Source organism: Sminthopsis crassicaudata, chromosome 6 (assembly GCF_048593235.1).
Source record: "Sminthopsis crassicaudata isolate SCR6 chromosome 6, ASM4859323v1, whole genome shotgun sequence".
Lineage (NCBI taxonomy): Eukaryota > Metazoa > Chordata > Mammalia > Dasyuromorphia > Dasyuridae > Sminthopsis > Sminthopsis crassicaudata.
Window position 1 is genome coordinate 198,413,272 of NC_133622.1, and position 17,324 is coordinate 198,430,595.

At 39.1% G+C, this 17,324-nt stretch overlaps 1 long non-coding RNA gene across 1 annotated transcript; it reads left to right on the forward strand.

Annotated features, from left to right (window-relative positions):
* Positions 1-1,865: 1,865 nt before the first annotated feature.
* LOC141545580 (uncharacterized) lies at positions 1,866-16,491 on the forward strand. Its single transcript, XR_012483075.1, has 3 exons — positions 1,866-2,395; positions 2,599-2,722; positions 16,188-16,491. It is a non-coding gene; the product is annotated as an uncharacterized LOC141545580 (long non-coding RNA).
* The last annotated feature ends 833 nt before the right edge of the window (positions 16,492-17,324 follow it).

Consider the following 17,324-nt stretch of genomic DNA (forward strand, 5'->3'; position numbering starts at 1 on the left):
CCTGCTGAAGTCTTTTGGATCTTCCTGGAGGAGCAGAGCAGCCATTCTACACCAGAAGGGCAATTCAGAATGACAAGGGACTGGCTTAGAGATTTGCATCCAGGTGCTTCCCCTCAGCTCTAGGGGAAGCCTGAGCCAGAAAATAATTGGTGTCCACACAGGCTTGTGCTAGAGCCCCCCATTCCCCCTTTGAAGTTTCTTCTGCCTGACTTGTGCTCATTATAATCTATATGACTGAAATGTCAAACTTCTGTTTCTGAAAATCTAACCTTTCTTCAGAAGCTGGGAACCTAAATCCCCTGGATGAAGAAGGGGGATAGTAAGAGTGCTAGAAAAGCAAATGGGTGCTCTGGAGACGGCAAGATTGGAGATGGGAAAACCCCGTCTGATTTGATTCCATAGATAGTGGCAAAGGTCAGGTTAGCCACAAAAGATGTTTGCACTGATTGATAAAGCTGGAACAATACCTCTTGGGAATTGATGTACAGGCTCTGGCAAGAAAATGAAACCAAACTAACTCCCAAGCAGGATGCAGCCTTAATTGGCTGAAGGGCCCCAGAAGACCCTGGACAAGCCAGTCAAGTCGGCTTCCAGAGCTAGTCCTTAGCTTGGCCTTGGGAATCCTCCCAGGGGGTGGAAGAGGAGGAGGTCTGGATTGCTCTCTGACAGCACCTTCTCATCCTCCATCTTGGGCTTTCCACTTCTGGGCTTGGGCTTGGAGGGTCTCATCTACAGAAAACCACCTTCTTGAGGGCAAGAACTGTTGGAGTTTTTCCTTGGTAGCTCTGCCATTTTTCCACTTCGAATCACTTCCGATTTACCAATATTTATTAAGGAAACAAGCATTTATTAAACTCCTATGTACCAAGCACTGTGCTAAGCACTTTACACATATTCTCTCCTGAACATCACTGGGAGGTAGGTGCTAATATCCACTCTCTCAGTTAAAGAAACTGAGGCAACAGGTCAGCAAAATAGAGGCGAGATTGAAACAGATCTTGTCTTGTACAGACAACCCTGGCCTAATTAACAAGGGGATTCTAGATCTGCAGCATTCAATGGGGTGTTTTCCAAATTCTACATGATGAAAGGTACCGGATGAAGCGGTCTGGGGTCTTAACCGTGGCCCTAGCTCCTTCTGCTTTGCAGCCAAACCCTAGGCTCCATCCCAAGAGCAATATGTGGGCTTGGCTCCCTTTCCCGCTGGTGCTTCTACTCATGTCCCCAGTTTCTGGTCCCTGTGTCCTTTGTGACCATATCATTCATCTGGTAGCCCACCTCATCCATCTTCCTTAGACTACTCAATCAGCAAAGCTCAATTAAACAAGGAGCAAACATATATTACATACTTACTAGGGGTCGTATATTTCACTAGACCCTGGAGACATAAAGGTAAAAACAAAATGGTCTTGCCCGCAAAGTTTATATTCTATTGGGGAAAATGATGTCAACAAAAAGAACTAGGAAGACAATCTATGCATAAGCAAGATAATTGTATAAATATTTTTACATACATTGGATTAAGCATATATTTTCATATATTTAACATGTGAATCCCCTGTCATCTTCCCTGTCATCTAGGGGAAGAGGTGGAAGGAAGGAGGGGAAAAGTTGGAAGAGAAGGTTTTGCAAGGGTCAGTGTTAAAAACTTACCCCTTCATATGTTTTGTAAATAAAAAGCTTTCCTCAAACAATTTTTAAAAAGAAAAAAAACCCACATACCAGGTGAGCACTACCCTCATCTGATGAGCATTTGCTTTGCTTACCTTCTCCATGGAGACCTCATTGTGTCATGCCCATTGTGACACGCCTGAGAACACCCAAGGTTTTCTGACTTAAAGGTGATGTTCTCGCCCCAACAACCCAGTTGGATCCTGACAGCCAAGGGAGTAGTATGTGAATAGAAGAATAGATGAGTGGACAAATAGACTAATAGACTAGATACATAGATAAGTGCTGATAGATAGATGGGATAGATAGGGTAAACAAATAGATTCAATAGATACACTTGATGCATAGTTAAATAGATAATGATCAGTAGATAAGTGAAAAGATAGATTTATAGTAGAAAAGTTTATAGGTAGAAAAGATATTTATAGGAAAAAAAAGTGATTTATAGTTAGAAAAGAGATTTATATGAAAAAAGCGATACATAGGTAGAAAAGAGATATATATAGTTAAAAAAGTGATTTAGGAGAAGAAACGAGATTTATAGGTAGAAAAGAGATTTATAGGCAGAAGAGAATGAATAGCTGCCTTAAATTATACATAGATAATGAAGGAGTCAATGGAGGGTTAGGTAAATCAGTAAATAAATTACTGGAGAGAGAGATCCATTTGGGCCCTCATCAGCATGATACCAAGGGCTGCTGTCATAGATTGAGACTGCCTTCACGTCAGTATTAAACTATTATATTTTATTCTTCAATATTATAGAAGCTAAAATGGTTGCTTTCTATCTGGCTTGGGAAATTGTTGACTTCTCTTTCTTCCCCTCTTCCCCCACGCCCCCCCAAAATTGCATTTTGTGGATGGTTATTCTAGTAGATCAATTGGACACATATCTTTCACTTATGCTGTAACATTTTACCTTTTCAGGCATCCTATAAGCCACTGCTGAAGCAGAGGAGATACTGAACCAGTTGTGACCAGATGCTGGCGATATTGAACGCATCTTAAGCCTCGGGATCGACTTAAAACGGGATTTAACCTGTTCATGAAGGTAAAGCATCTACATAGAGATAATGTACCTGCAGCTTCCCTCCTGCAGTCAGTGTTAATAGGAGATCAAGGTAGGGCCTGGTTGCTGACTAGCCCTATATATAAACTAGAAGTACAAATAATCTGGGAAATAGAGAGCCTACACTTAAAAGCAAACAAACAAACAAAAGCAAATTCTTTTAGTTCGGAAACTATTTTCTTTTTCCTCATCCTATGGCTGGTTCCCAGAAAAAAAATGACTTGCTCATATTAGAGGTTTCATAAATGCTTGTTAAATTCAATTACATATAGATGAAGACTTTTTCTAAAATTATAGGCAGCTGGCTGGTTCAGTGGATAACACTGTTGGACCTCCCTTGAATCAGCAACTGATTTCAAACACCAGCTGTAGGACTCTGGGCAAGTCACTTAATCTGTGTTTGCCTCAATTTCCTCCTCTGTAAATTGGGAATGATACAATCATGTTTGCTCCACAGAGGATAAGCCTCTGAGAACTATTTGTTTTCAAGTAGAGTCACAGCATCGTGGATTTTGAGCTGGCAGCAATATTTCAGGGTTTCTACTTCCAAATTTTACAAAGAAAGTCACTGAGACACAAGGAGGTTTAGTATAGTTAATATATTGTTCAAGCGCATACAAGTTGTAAGTGGCAGAGACAAGATTCAAACAGATCCTGTTAATACTATCGTGTTACCTCTAAGTGTTCATTATATATGGGTGTATGGGTGTCCATATATGTGTGTGTATATTTCCATACTCCAATCTTCTAACCTATAACTAAACATATTTACTCTTAAAAAAAAAAAAGTGGTGGGATGGGGTAGGAGAAAGACACTGTAATAAAGTAACATTAAACAAGTGGTATTTTGCTCTGCTGTTTATTTCTTACTTTCATGACTTTATATTATCACTTTAAACTCCCTGAGCCTCAGTTTCCTCACATGTTAAATGAGATAGTTGAGCTCCATGACCACTAGGAAACTACATTTCCAGTTCTAAAATTGTGATTCCACAGTGAAAATCTAGCAACATTGTGTCCTAATGTAAGATCTGTATTTGATCATTAATGAGTCATATATTTTCTCTTGGATTTTATATAGTTCATTTGTAGCAACATTAACCTGGCATTCTTTTCTGAGGGCTGACCCCATCCTTGTTGTGGTGACTGTTAGAGGTGGGCCGCCCTCATCCCGGTGACCATCCACTCCAGATCCTCTTTGTGGTTGGTGGGGTGACGATATCAGAAGCCAAAATGTTGAAAGATCTCGTTTCTTCCCTGAAGCCTGGAACACAGGTACCGAACCCGAAATAACAGGACATGCATCTCCCTGGCCCAAGGATGGGAGAGTCTGGCTGTTCCCACAAGACTTGGTCTGAGCCTTAGGGGTAGCATTTGAGGAGATCTATAGAATTCGGGAGATGGTGAAGCACTGTGTAAAGGTCAGATAATTCTCTTACTACTACTATTATTACTTGTACTCTTACCCCTATTATTATTACTACTATTTCTACTATTACTCCTCTTCCTACTCCTATTAGTATTACTCCTATGATTACTACTATTACTCTTCCACCAACTACTACAATTACTGCCACTCTTATTACTGTTATTATTCCTTGTAGATCTCTTCCTCCTGCTACTAGTACTATCATTGCTCCTATTCCTATTCATACTCCTTTTACTACCACTACTACTATTATTTCTACTACCACTTTTATTATTACTATTACTACTACTACTACTCCTCCTACTCCTACTCCTACTCCTACTATAGTGTAACTCCTATTCCTATCATCATTACTGTTGCTATTACTACTACTTCTACTACTATTATTCCTACTCCTATTCCTGTTACTACTCATACTACTCCTACTTCTTCTACTCCTCCACCTCCTACTACTAAAACTACTCCTTGGTCCCTACTATTACTATAATTACTACTAGCACTACCACTAGTACTACTACTACCACTACTACTACTACTACTACTACTACTACTACTACTACTACTACTACTACTACTACTACTATTGCTACTCTTACTTCTATTACTATTATTACTCCTACTGTGAGTACTGTTAAATTTTTCTAGTGCCATGACCAATTTCTTCTCCTAGAAGGGAGCCGACAACTTAACTATTACAACACCAGAAAGGGTGAAAGTGAGATTGTACAGCTGATAGAGGGCAGGGGCTTCAAGGCAGGAAGACTTAGAGTTCCAATTTTTCTTCCAAAACTTACTATATATTTTGACCTTAAACAAGTCATTTTACATCTGCTCTCAGTTTGCTCAATAGTGAAACGTTGTTTACAATAATCTCTATTGCCTAAGTTGTTGTGAGAGTCAAATGAGATTATAATTATAAAATAGTACAAATGCCAGCAAGTTATCATTTGTTGGGATTACTAGGTGAGAACTGAGGTTGTCTGGATGGTGACAAGGTGAGAATTCAGGTTTTCTGGACAATTACAAGGTGAGAACTCAGGTTGACTTGATAGAGGGGGCAAGCTCATTGGCTGGGGTGGTTCTTCCCAGAAGCCCTTGCATTATCCCACGCCCATTCTCTGGGAGGATAAAAAGAGACAGCAATGGGCGCAGAGGGCAGATCGGCCTGGAGAAGGATAAGAGCTGGAGGAGATTCAAGAAGAAAGACTCTGAATTGCATCAGGCTTGACGGGGCTCTCTGCAGGAAGGGAAGTCACTTCTTTGGACAAGAGTTAACAGCAACTGCCTGGAGACAACGGTTCGTTACAGGAAGAAGAATCTGTCTGAGAGATTTGAGTAGACACAGCAGATCTCTTCCCAGAGAGCGATCCAGCAGCTTCTGGAGACGACAGCACGTTACATTTGGCGTCCACACGTGGGGCAAGGACTTTTGCTTATCCTGACAAGAGGAGCTAGACCAGACCTTCGCAATTTGGCGCCCAAACAGGGACAGACACAGTCCTGATTCCAGTGGAAAAGCTTCCAATCTAGATCTCAGTCTCTCTGACCCAGAACCGTGAGTAACGAGGAAACTTTGTTAAAGATTAAGTGAGCGTGCTAATAGATAAATAAGGAACTTAACTTGTTAAGGGCTAAACCAGGAATCTCTTATAGCTGAAATGGGGCAGATGTTAGCTATATTCAATCCCTGGACCTCAGCCGACTCAACCTCAGCCCCAGACGCAACCTCAGCTCCATTCAGGAGTGGTACTATAGAGAGTATAATCAACATAATTGAGGAGCAGAGTTTACTTGTAACCTGGGTACAGATTGCTAAACTCTTGGCTGCATTAAGACGCACATCCCCTTGGTTCTTAGAGGAAGAAAAGATAGATGTAGATAAATGGAAGCTAGTGGGATATGAAATGAAAGAATTTCAAGCAAAAAATGGGCCTCGTTCAATTTCTGCAGAAGTATTTTATATCTACAACATAGTTCAATTAGCCTTAAACTATCAAGCAAGTTGTAGGAGAAGGAAAAGTTCTAAAAATGAACAGAGGAGGAAGTGTGAGGAAAAAAGGAAAGATCAAGATCTTTCCCTAGAGCAAGAGGATTTAAATGAGGAATTATGGTATGATTCCCTTGAAGAAGCTTCAACCCTGCCTAGAGAACAGATTATTGACAGGCCTACATCAACCCCACCTTCAGAGATGGAGGAAGAAAGAGGGGAAGAGGCAGAAACACAAACAGAATTGCCTGTGAAAAAGCCTAAGCCTATGACAAGATTAGAAAAAGCATTGGTTAAAGCTAAGAGAGAAGGACAGGATATAAGTGATTTTATACATGCATATCCTGTGATTGAAAATACTGACTCTGTAGGTAAAAAAAGAAGAAGATATGCACCTTTAGATTTGAATAAAATTAAGGATTTGAAAAAAGGTTGTACCCTTTATGGGGCTACATCAGCTTATGTCAAAATGTTACTAGATGGTTTGTCTTATGAAGTCCTAACCCCGAATGATTGGAAATCCATAGCAAGGACATGTCTGGAGCCTGGAGAAAATTTATTATGGCTTGCGGAATTTCATGAATTATGTAAAATTCAAGTCAGATGCAATTTGGAAATAGGAGTTAACACACAATTCACTTTTGAGCACTTAGCTGGTGAAGGTCAATATGGAGAGAATTCGGAACAGATTAATTATACCATGACAATATATGAACAAATTGCTAAGGCTGCAATAAAAGCTTGGGGTGTCCTCCCTGGACAGAAAGATTGCGGAGAGGCTTTCACTAAAATACAGCAAGGTCCCAATGAACCTTTTGCAGATTTTGTGGGACGTTTGCAAACTGCTGTCAAAAGAACTATTGGAGAAAATTCAGCTACAGAAATAATGACCAGACATCTGGCTAAAGAAAATGCCAATGAGATTTGCAAAAGAATTATATGGGGATTAGACAAAGATGCTCCTTTAGAGGAGATCATAAGACGCTGTGCTACAGTGGGAACAAATGCTTTTTACACCTGGACAATGATGAATGTGGAAAGACAGGGTCCCTCCTGGCAAAGGCCTTCTAGAGAAACTCGGCGATGTTTTCAATGTGGAAAAATTGGACATCTAAGAGCTCAGTGTAGGTATGGAGATACAGTGAGAAGACAGGGTGAGAGAAGACCTAAAACCCCATGTCCAAAATGCAACAGAGGACTCCATTGGGCATCAGAGTTTAGAATAATTCAGGGAAATGGGATGAGGGGCCCAGGTCCAGGGCCCCAGGCGAAAAAGACTTGGGGCATGATGGCAGCTGATGTTACACCCAAAGAACCTTTAGAAGGCCAGGACTCTGATTTAATCAATCAGCAGAGAAGCAATCACATGGCAGAAAGGGATTACCTGATAAGTCAGTCAAAAGGCAATCAGATTGCAAAAATGTATTACACTTGGGGAGAATACAAGCCTTTTAAACCAACAGGGCTGTATCCAGTGCAAACAATTCCAATGTAATTGCCAGATGATGAGAAGAGATTTAGAAAGTGATAAATAGAAGGAAATTAGATAGGTTGGCTGCCTGGGAGAGAGGGTTTGCTTGTATTTCTTCAACAGGAGAAGGAATCAGATGGGTGCCAACGAGTCGTATTCGCCTTGTCCATCAGAGAGAGACAGAAAAAGAGAAAGATCTCAAAATAAAGGAGAAGATCTAAGAAACATCTTACACCGAAAGAGCATGGATAATAAGAAGACTATTAAAGAACTTTAAAAACCAGCAGGAATCATTGGACTTCCTCACACAAGATGAGAATAATGGACAATGGACTTATGGACATTTATAAATTTTCAATTTATGATTATTTGATTATGTTATATACTTCTAGCATGCGTTATGTTACTATGTTACTATATGCTTATGTAATTTATGTAATTATCTGTAATACTTCCAATATTGATGGATTTATGTTTCAAGGTCATTTATGTAATTATCTGTAATATTTCCCATATTGATGGATTTATGTTTCAAGGTCATGACTGTCCTATGTTCTAAATCAAAAGAAAGGGGGAGATGTTGGGATTACTAGGTGAGAACTGAGGTTGTCTGGATGGTGACAAGGTGAGAATTCAGGTTTTCTGGACAATTACAAGGTGAGAACTCAGGTTGACTTGATAGAGGGGGCAAGCTCATTGGCTGGGGTGGTTCTTCCCAGAAGCCCTTGCATTATCCCACGCCCATTCTCTGGGAGGATAAAAAGAGACAGCAATGGGCGCAGAGGGCAGATCGGCCTGGAGAAGGATAAGAGCTGGAGGAGATTCAAGAAGAAAGACTCTGAATTGCATCAGGCTTGACGGGGCTCTCTGCAGGAAGGGAAGTCACTTCTTTGGACAAGAGTTAACAGCAACTGCCTGGAGACAACGGTTCGTTACAGGAAGAAGAATCTGTCTGAGAGATTTGAGTAGACACAGCAGATCTCTTCCCAGAGAGCGATCCAGCAGCTTCTAGAGACAACAGCTCGCTACAATCATTATTTTTTATTGATTTTTGATTATAGCACATTTTTTTTGACAGTACACTGGCATATTTTTCTTTACAACATTATCCCTTGTACTCCTTTCTGTTCTGAATTATTCCCGTACTTCCCCACTAGGCCCTCCCATAGACGGCAGGCATTGCCATACATATTTAAATATCTTATAGTATATTCTTGGTACAATATATATGTGCAGAACCAAATTTTATTGTTGTTGTTATTGCAAAGGAAGAATTGTATTCGGAAGGTAAAAATAATCTGTGAAGAAAAATAAAAAGCAAACAAACAAAATGCTCTCACTTTACATATCCCAGTGTTCAGGTTCTGGGTGTAGCTGATTCTCTCCATCATTGATCAAGTGGACTTGTATTAGCTATTGTCTATGTTGAAGATATCCACTTCCATTCGAACACAACCTCATACAGTATCATTGTTGAAGTGTATAATGATCTCCTAGTTCTGCTCGTTTGACTCAGCATCAGTTGATGTAAGTCTCTCCAAGCCTCTCTGTTTTCCTCCTGTTGGTCATTTCTTACAGAACAAGAATATTGCATAACATTCTTATACCATAATTTACCCAACCATTCTCCAATTGATGGACATCCGTTCATTGTCCAGTTTCTAGCCACTACAAAAAGTGCTGCCACAAACATTTTGGCACATACAAGTCATTTTCCCTTCTTTAGGATTTCTTTGGGATATAAGCCCCGTAGTAGCACTGCTAGGTCAACGGATTGGCAGATTTTGATAACTTTTGGGGCATAATTCCAGATTGCTCTGCAGAATGGTTGGATTCTTTCACAACTCCACCAGCAAGGCATCATTTTCCCAATTTTCTCACAGCCCCTCCAACATTCATCATTGTTTTTTCCTGTCATCTTAACGAATGTGACAGGTGTGTAGTGGTATCTCACACTTGTGATTTGGAACTTGTGAGTGGAAATAGTTTTAATTTCATCATCTGAAAATTGTCCATATCCTTTCACCCTTTTTCAATTTGAGAATGGCTTGTTTTCTTATAAATTAGCATCAATTCTCTCTATATCTTGGAAGTGAGGCCTTTCTCAGAACCTTTAACTGTAAAAATGTTTTCCCAATTGGTTACTTCCCTTCTAATCTTCCTGGCATTAGTTTTCCCCCCCCTGTGATAACTTTTTAATTTGATGTAACCTAAATTTTCTATTTTGTGATCAATAATGATCTCTAGGTCTCCTTTGGTCACATAATCCTTCCTCCTCCACAAGTCTGAGATGTAAACTATCCTATGTTCCTCTAATTTATTTATGACCTCGTTCTTTATGCCTAAATCATGGACCCATTTTGATCTTAAGTGTGGGTCCATGCCTAGTTTCTCCCATACTAATTTCCAGTTTTTCCAGCAGTTTTTGTCAAATAATGAATTCTTATGCCAAAAGTTGGGATCTCTGGGTTTGTCAAACACTAGATTGCTATTTTTATTCACTATCTTGCCCTGTGAACCTATGCTACTCCACTGAACAACTAGTCTATTTCTTAAGCAATACCAAATGGTTTTGGTGACTGTTGCTTTATAATATAGTTCTATATCAGGTACAGCTAGATAGCTAGACCACCTTCCTTTTTTTTTCATTACTTACCTTGAAATTCTTGAACTTCTGTTGTTCCATATGAATTCTGTTGTTATTTTTTCTAGGTCTTTAAAAAAGTTCCTTGGGAGTCAGATTGGTATAGCACTGAATAAATAGATTAGTTTAGGGAGTATTGTCATCTTCATTATATTCTCTCGGCCTATCCAAAAGCATTGAACGTCTTTCTAATTATTTAAATCTGACTTCATTTTTCTGGCAAGTGTTTCGTAATTTTGCTCCTGACTTTCCTTTGTTAGATATATTCCCAAATATTTTGTACTATCGACAGTTATTTTGAATGGAATTTCTCTTTGTGTCTCTTGCTGTTGGATTGTGTTGCTAATGTATAAAAATGCTGAGGATTTCTGTGGATTTATTTTGTATCCTGCAATTTTGCTAAAGTTCTGAATTGTTTATAATAGCTTTTTTAGCAGAGTCTTTGGGGTTCTCTAAGTATACCATAATGTCATCTGCAAAGATTGATAGTTTTATTTCCTCATTTCCTACTCTTAATTTTTGAATCTCTTTCTCGGCTCTTTTTGCCGAGGCTAGCGTTTGTAGTACTATATTGAATAGTAATGGTGATAGTGGGAAACCTTGTTTCACTCCTTATCTTACAGGGAAAAGTTCCTAAGATATTTGCTGACGGTTTTAAATATAGGTTCCTTATCATTTTAAGGAATAGTTCATTTATTCCTATACTCTCAAGTCTTTTTTTGTAGGAATGGATGTTGGATTTGATCAAATGCTTTTTCTGCATCTATTGAGAAGATCATATGGTTTTTAGTAATTTGATTATTAATATGGACAATTATACTAATAGTTTTCCCAATATTAAACCAACCCAGCACTGCTGGTATAAATCCTGCTTGATCGTAGTGTATTATCCTGGGGATGATTCTCTGAAGTCTTTTTGCTAATATCTTATTTAAGATTTTAGCATCAATATTCAAGAAGGAAAATGGTCTTTAGTTTTCTTTCTCTGTTTACAATCTACCTGGTTTTAGGTATCAGTACCATGTCTGGGGCATAAAAGGAATTTGGTAGGCCTCCTTCAATTCATTTTTTTTTCAAATAGTTTATATAGTATTAGAGTTAGTTGTTCTTTAAATGTTTGGTAGAATTCATATGTCAATCCATCTCTTCCTGAGGATTTTTTCTTAGGGTGTTGGTTGATAAATTGTTCTATTTCTTTTTCCGAAATGGGACTATTTAGACTTCTTACTTCTTCCTCTGTTAATCTGCGCAAGTTATATTTCCTCCACAAGTCTGAGAGATAAACTATCCTTTGTTCCTCTAATTTATTTATGATCTCATTCTTTATTCCTAACTCATGGACCCATTTTGATCTTTTCTCCCTATTTGCTGTTAAGTGTGGGTCCATGCCTAGTTTCTACCATAATAATTTCCAGTTTTCCCAGCAGTTTCTGTCAAATAATGAATACGTATTCCAAAATCTGGGATCTTTGGGTTTGTCAAAAACTAGATTGCTATTTTTATTCAATATCTTGCCCTGTGAAGCTAACCTATTCCACTGATCAACTAGTCTATTTATTAGCCAACACCCAATGGTTTTGGTGACTGCTGCTTTATAATATACTTTAGATCAGGTACAGCTAGGCTACCTTCATTTGATTATTTTTTTTTCTCATTACTTCCCTTGCAATTCTCAACCTTTTGTTCTTTCCTATGAATGTTGTTGTTATTTTTTCTAGGTCATTAAAATAGTTTCTGATTGGTGTAGCACTAAATAAATAGATTAATTTAGAGAGTATTGTCATCTTGATAATATTCGCTCTGCTTATCCAAGAGCACTGAATGTCTTTCCAATTATTTAAATCTGACTTCATTTTTGTGGCAAGTGTTTTGTAATTTTTCTCATATAACCTGACTATTCTTTGGTAGATGGATTCCCAAATACTTTATACTCTCAACATTTGTTTGGAATGGAATTTCTCTTTGTATCTCTTGCTGTTGGATTGTGTTGGTAATATGTAAAAATGCTGAGGATTTAGGTGGATTTATTTTGTATCTTGAAACTTTGCTAAAGTTCTGAATTAATTCTAATAGCTTTTTAGCAGAGTCTTAGGGGTTCTCTAAGTATACCATCATGTCATCTGCAAAGAGTGATAGTTTGATTTCCTCATTAGCTACTCTAATTCCTGGAATCTCTCTGGGCTCTTATTGCCCAGGCTAGCATTTCTAATACAATATGGAATAGTAATGGTGATAGTGAGCAACCGTTGTTTCACTCCTTATCTTACTGGGAAAGGTTCCAGTGTATCACCATTACATATGATGTTTACTGACAGTTTTAAATATATAATCATGATTTTAAGGAATAGTCCATTTATTCCTGTACTCTCAAAGGTTTGTAGTAGGAATGGATGTTGGATTTTATGAAATGCTTTTTCTTCATCTATTGAGATGATCATATGGTTTTTGTTAATTTGGTTATTGATATAGTTGATTATACAAATAGTGTTCCTAATATTGAACCAGCCCTGCATTCCTGGTATAAATCCCACTTGGCCATAGTTTATCATCCTGGGGAGGGTTTTCTGTAGTCTTTTGGATAATATTTTATTTAAGATTTTAGCATCATTAGGGAGATTGGTCTATAATTTTGTTTCTCTGTTTTCAGCCTACCTGGTTTAGGTATCAGTACCATGTCTGTGTCATAAAAGGAATTTGGTAGGACTCCTTCAATCCCTATTTTTTCAAATAGTTTCTATAACATTGGAGTTGTTTTTTAAATTTTTGGTAGAATTCACATGTAAATCCATCTGGTGCTGGGGATTATTTTTTCTTAGGGAGTTGGTTAATAGCTTCTTCTATTGCTTTTTCTGAAATGGGACTATTCAGACTATTTCCTTCTTCCTCTGTTAGTCTGGGCAAGCTTATTTTTGAAGGTATTCTTCCACTTCATTTAAGTTATCGAATTTATTGCCGTAAAGTTGGGCAAAGTAGCTCCTAACTATTGTTCTAATTTCCTCTTCATTAGGGGTGAGTTCTCCCTTTTCATTTTTAAGACTAACAATTTTTGTTTCAAATACAGACAACTACAGGCACACAGTAGTAGACAGAGTCTAAAGTCGAGTCCTGACTGCTTTTAATCATCTTTTCTTTCTTAACTTTTTTGGATCATGGACTTTTTTGACTTACTGCTGAATGCCTCTTCTAGGAATAGACGTTTTTAAATGCTTAAAACAAAGGAACAGGATAACGAGGGAATCACGATTACTGAAATACTGTTTTAAAATGTTTTTTTCTCAATAGTATTTTATTTTTTCCAAATACAGGTAAAGACAGTTTTCGACATTCATTATTAAAATTAGTTTTGAAAATAAACGTGATATATCCCAGGTTGAGAACCTGTGCACTAGGAACTTGGAATTTTCCCCCTCTCTCCACTCCTGGAAATGTCTCCATTCTTTATGAGGACACTCTGTTCCAAGCTGAAGTTGCTCTGAATTCCTTGGGAAACTGAAGGAGGAATAGACCTGGCTGAGTCTCCCCAGGCCTACTCCTTGGTTACTTGAACTGTGGTTCTGTGAGGAACCCATACAGAACTATCAGCCTCCACCTTGGAGCTGGTGAAGAACCAGTTCTATTTCTGTGGGCAATGCCAGAGGCACTTGTTGCTTCTCTGTTGCCAATTACTTCTTTAAAAGCCTGGGTGTATTTATTAATACAGACAGAATAATTTCTCATAGATCCACCGAATGCACTCCCTGGGATGTAAGGCACACACAGACAAACAAAGGGAGGCCTTGCATCCCACAGCACCAAGCTCTAATCCCTCTTAGTCTGCAAACTCAAAAATTCCATTACTCAGGACAATCATGAAGCATAAAAGAATGGTCAATAATTGTAGGGAGTCACTCTGGCACCCTTTAAGGAGGGTATCTGCAAACAGCTTAGAGCCCCTTCCTCAACCTGGAAGGCTCTAAATCTTACCCATGCTCACTGATCAGAGAAGGAGCTCCCCGGCTGCCGGGATACTAGCATGGGAAGGCGCTGAGTGCTTTTCCTTCATTGTGCATTGCTTACCAGGAGATGTAGCCGCTCCAGTGTTCATGGCACACTCTTGGGCTTCACGGGGCAGAGACAGGTTACTGAGGGGAGGGGTAAGTTGGAGGTCTGAGCCAGTGAGGCAATGGTAATGTTCTTGGGTTTTAGTCACCAAGCATTCATCAAATGCCCAGTGCAGCAGACAGATCCCAGGCCTGAAGCCAGATGTGGCCTCAGGCTCACTGGCCTTGTCACCAAGGGAGAGGGGGCCCAGCTAGCTCATTTTTGAAAGGGGGAAAAAAAGAATACCTCCACTTCCAGGTTTGAGAGGAGGATCCAATTGGGATACATGCAAAGTTTAGCAGACATCCTGGCCTGTTCCTAGCCTTGGATTTAAATTGGTTGGATTTATTCAGGGAACTCGGCTGCTTGACGATTGGAACACATCGTTTTATTTCATTGAAAAGGGTCTTTACCCTACAATTTCTCAAAGCAAATGCTTCTGTTTAATGTGAGCTTCAATCTCTTCCCCCAGTTGTTGCAACATTAGATTTATTGGTGTATTAAGCAGATGTTGTTCTCAGGGCATGTTGCTCGTGACCTCTTCCAGACTTACTATCCTATGGATCTAACATGATAACCTTGGCCTAAGATTGGATGTGTCTTGTACAGACAACCCTGGCCTAATTAACAAAAGGATCCAAGATCTGCAGTGTTCAAATTGTCCAAGATGAAAGGTACCTGATGAAGAGGTCCGGGGACATAAACTTGGCCCTAGGCTCCATCCCAAGAGCAATATGTGGGCTTAGCTCCCTTTCCCGCTGGCTGCTTCTACTCATGTCCCCAGGTTCTGGTCCCTGTGTCTTTTGTGACTGTATCATTCCTTTGGTAGTCCACCTCATCCATCAGGCCTTAGACTACTCAATAAGCAAAGCACAATTAAACAAGGAGCAAACATATATTACATATACTTACTAGGGGTCAGATATTACACTAGACCCTGGAGACATAAAGATAAAAACAAAATGGTCTTGCCCTCAAAGTTTATATATTATTGCGGAAAATGATGTCAACAAAAAAAAAGTAGGAAGAAAATCATTGCATAAGCAAGATAATTGCATAAATATTTTCATATACATTGGATTTATCCTATATTTTCACATATATAACATGTAATGACTGGTCATTTAGGGAAGGAGGTGGAAGGAAGGAGGGGGAATGTTGGAACATGAGGTTTCGCAAGGCTCAGTGTTGTAAACTTGCCCCTTCATATGTTTTCTACATAAAGAGGTTTCCTAAAAAATATTGTTAAAAGAAAACTTCCGCATAAAGCCTGAGCACAATCCTCATCAGATGAGCAGTTGACTTGCTTACCTTGGCCATGGAGACCTCATTGTGTCATGCCCATTGTGACACGCCTGAGAACACCCAAGGTTTTCTGACTTAAAGGTGATGTTCTCTCCCCAACCACCCAGTTGGATCCTGACAGCAAAGGAAGTAGTACATGAATAGAAGAATGGATGAGTGGACTAATAGACTGATATACTAGATACATAGATTATTGGTGATGGATGGATGGGATAGAGAAGATAAACAAATAGATTGAATAGATACACTTAATGCATAGTTAAAAAGATAATGATGGATAGATAAGTGAAAAGATAGATTTATAGTAGAAAAGTTTATAGGTAGAAAAGTGATTTATAGGTAGAAAAGAAATTTTTAGATTAAAAAAAGGGATTTAGAAGTAGAAAAGAGATTTATAGGCAGAAGAGAATGAATAGCTGGATTAAAATATACATACACCCCCCCCAAAATATTGCAGTTTGTGGATGGTTTTTCCAGTATATGAAATGGACACATATCTTTCACTTATGCTGTAACATTTTACCTTTTCAGGCAACCTATAAGCCAATACTGAAGCAAAGGATATACTGAAGTCAGAGTGACCAGATTCTGGCGATATTGCTACGATCTACTTAAAATGGGATTTAGATTGTTGTTGGGGAGTTTTGATCTACACTTTGGAGTTTATTGCACTGGTGGGGGGAAGGGAAGAGATGATGTTTCTGAGTTTGATTGTTGGGGAGTTTTGATATCTATACTTTGGAGTTTATTGTACTGGTGGGCAGAAGGGGAGAGATGATGTTTCTGAGTTTGATGTGGTTTTAAAAATAAAAAATGTTTTTTTTTTTTCTGTTTCCAAAAGTGTCAAGTTGTCATTCTTTCAGCTCCCACATGATTAGTGATATTTCCCAGTTTCTTCTTTACTATCTGATGATTATATTTGCCAGCTGGTTAATCCTAAAGAAATACTTGTTGGCAAACTTATTGGGTAAACTACCTTTTTCCCTTATTTCCAGCTAGCCCATACTGCTGATGGGTAAAGCTATGGGCTAAGCTGGCTATCCTATCTGGGTTTGGGAATAAGAGAGGCAGGCAGATTTGTTCTTCTTTGAGATTGTGAAAAAACTGTAAGTAGGACCTTTGCCATAAGAGGCTGGGGACCATCTGAAAGTCTGGGAACAAAGAGGTAGTGGGGGTTAACAAGCAGCAGGGCTGTTGTGTTCTAGCCAGAGAAGTTCCAGAGAAGCTCGGAACTGGCCCTGCTGAAGTCTTTTGGATCTTCCTGGAGGAGCAGAGCAGCCATTCTCCACCAGGAGGGCAATTCAGAATGACAAGGGACTGGCTTAGAGATTTGCATCCAGGTGCTTCCCCTCAGCTCTAGGGGAAGGCTGAGCCAGAAAATAATTGGTGTCCCCACAGGCTTGTGCTAGAGCCCCCCATTCCCCCTTTGAAGTTTCTTCTGCCTGACTTGTGCTCATTATAATCTATATGAGTGAAATGTCAAACTTCTGTTTCTGAAAATAACCTTTCTACAGAAGCTGGGAACCTAAATCCCCTGGATGAAGAAGAGGGATAGTAAGAGTGCTAGAAAAGCAAATGGGTGCTCTGGAGACAGCAAGATTGGAGATGGGAAAACCCCATCTGATTTGATTCCATAGATAGTGGCAAACGTCAGGTTAGCCACAAAGG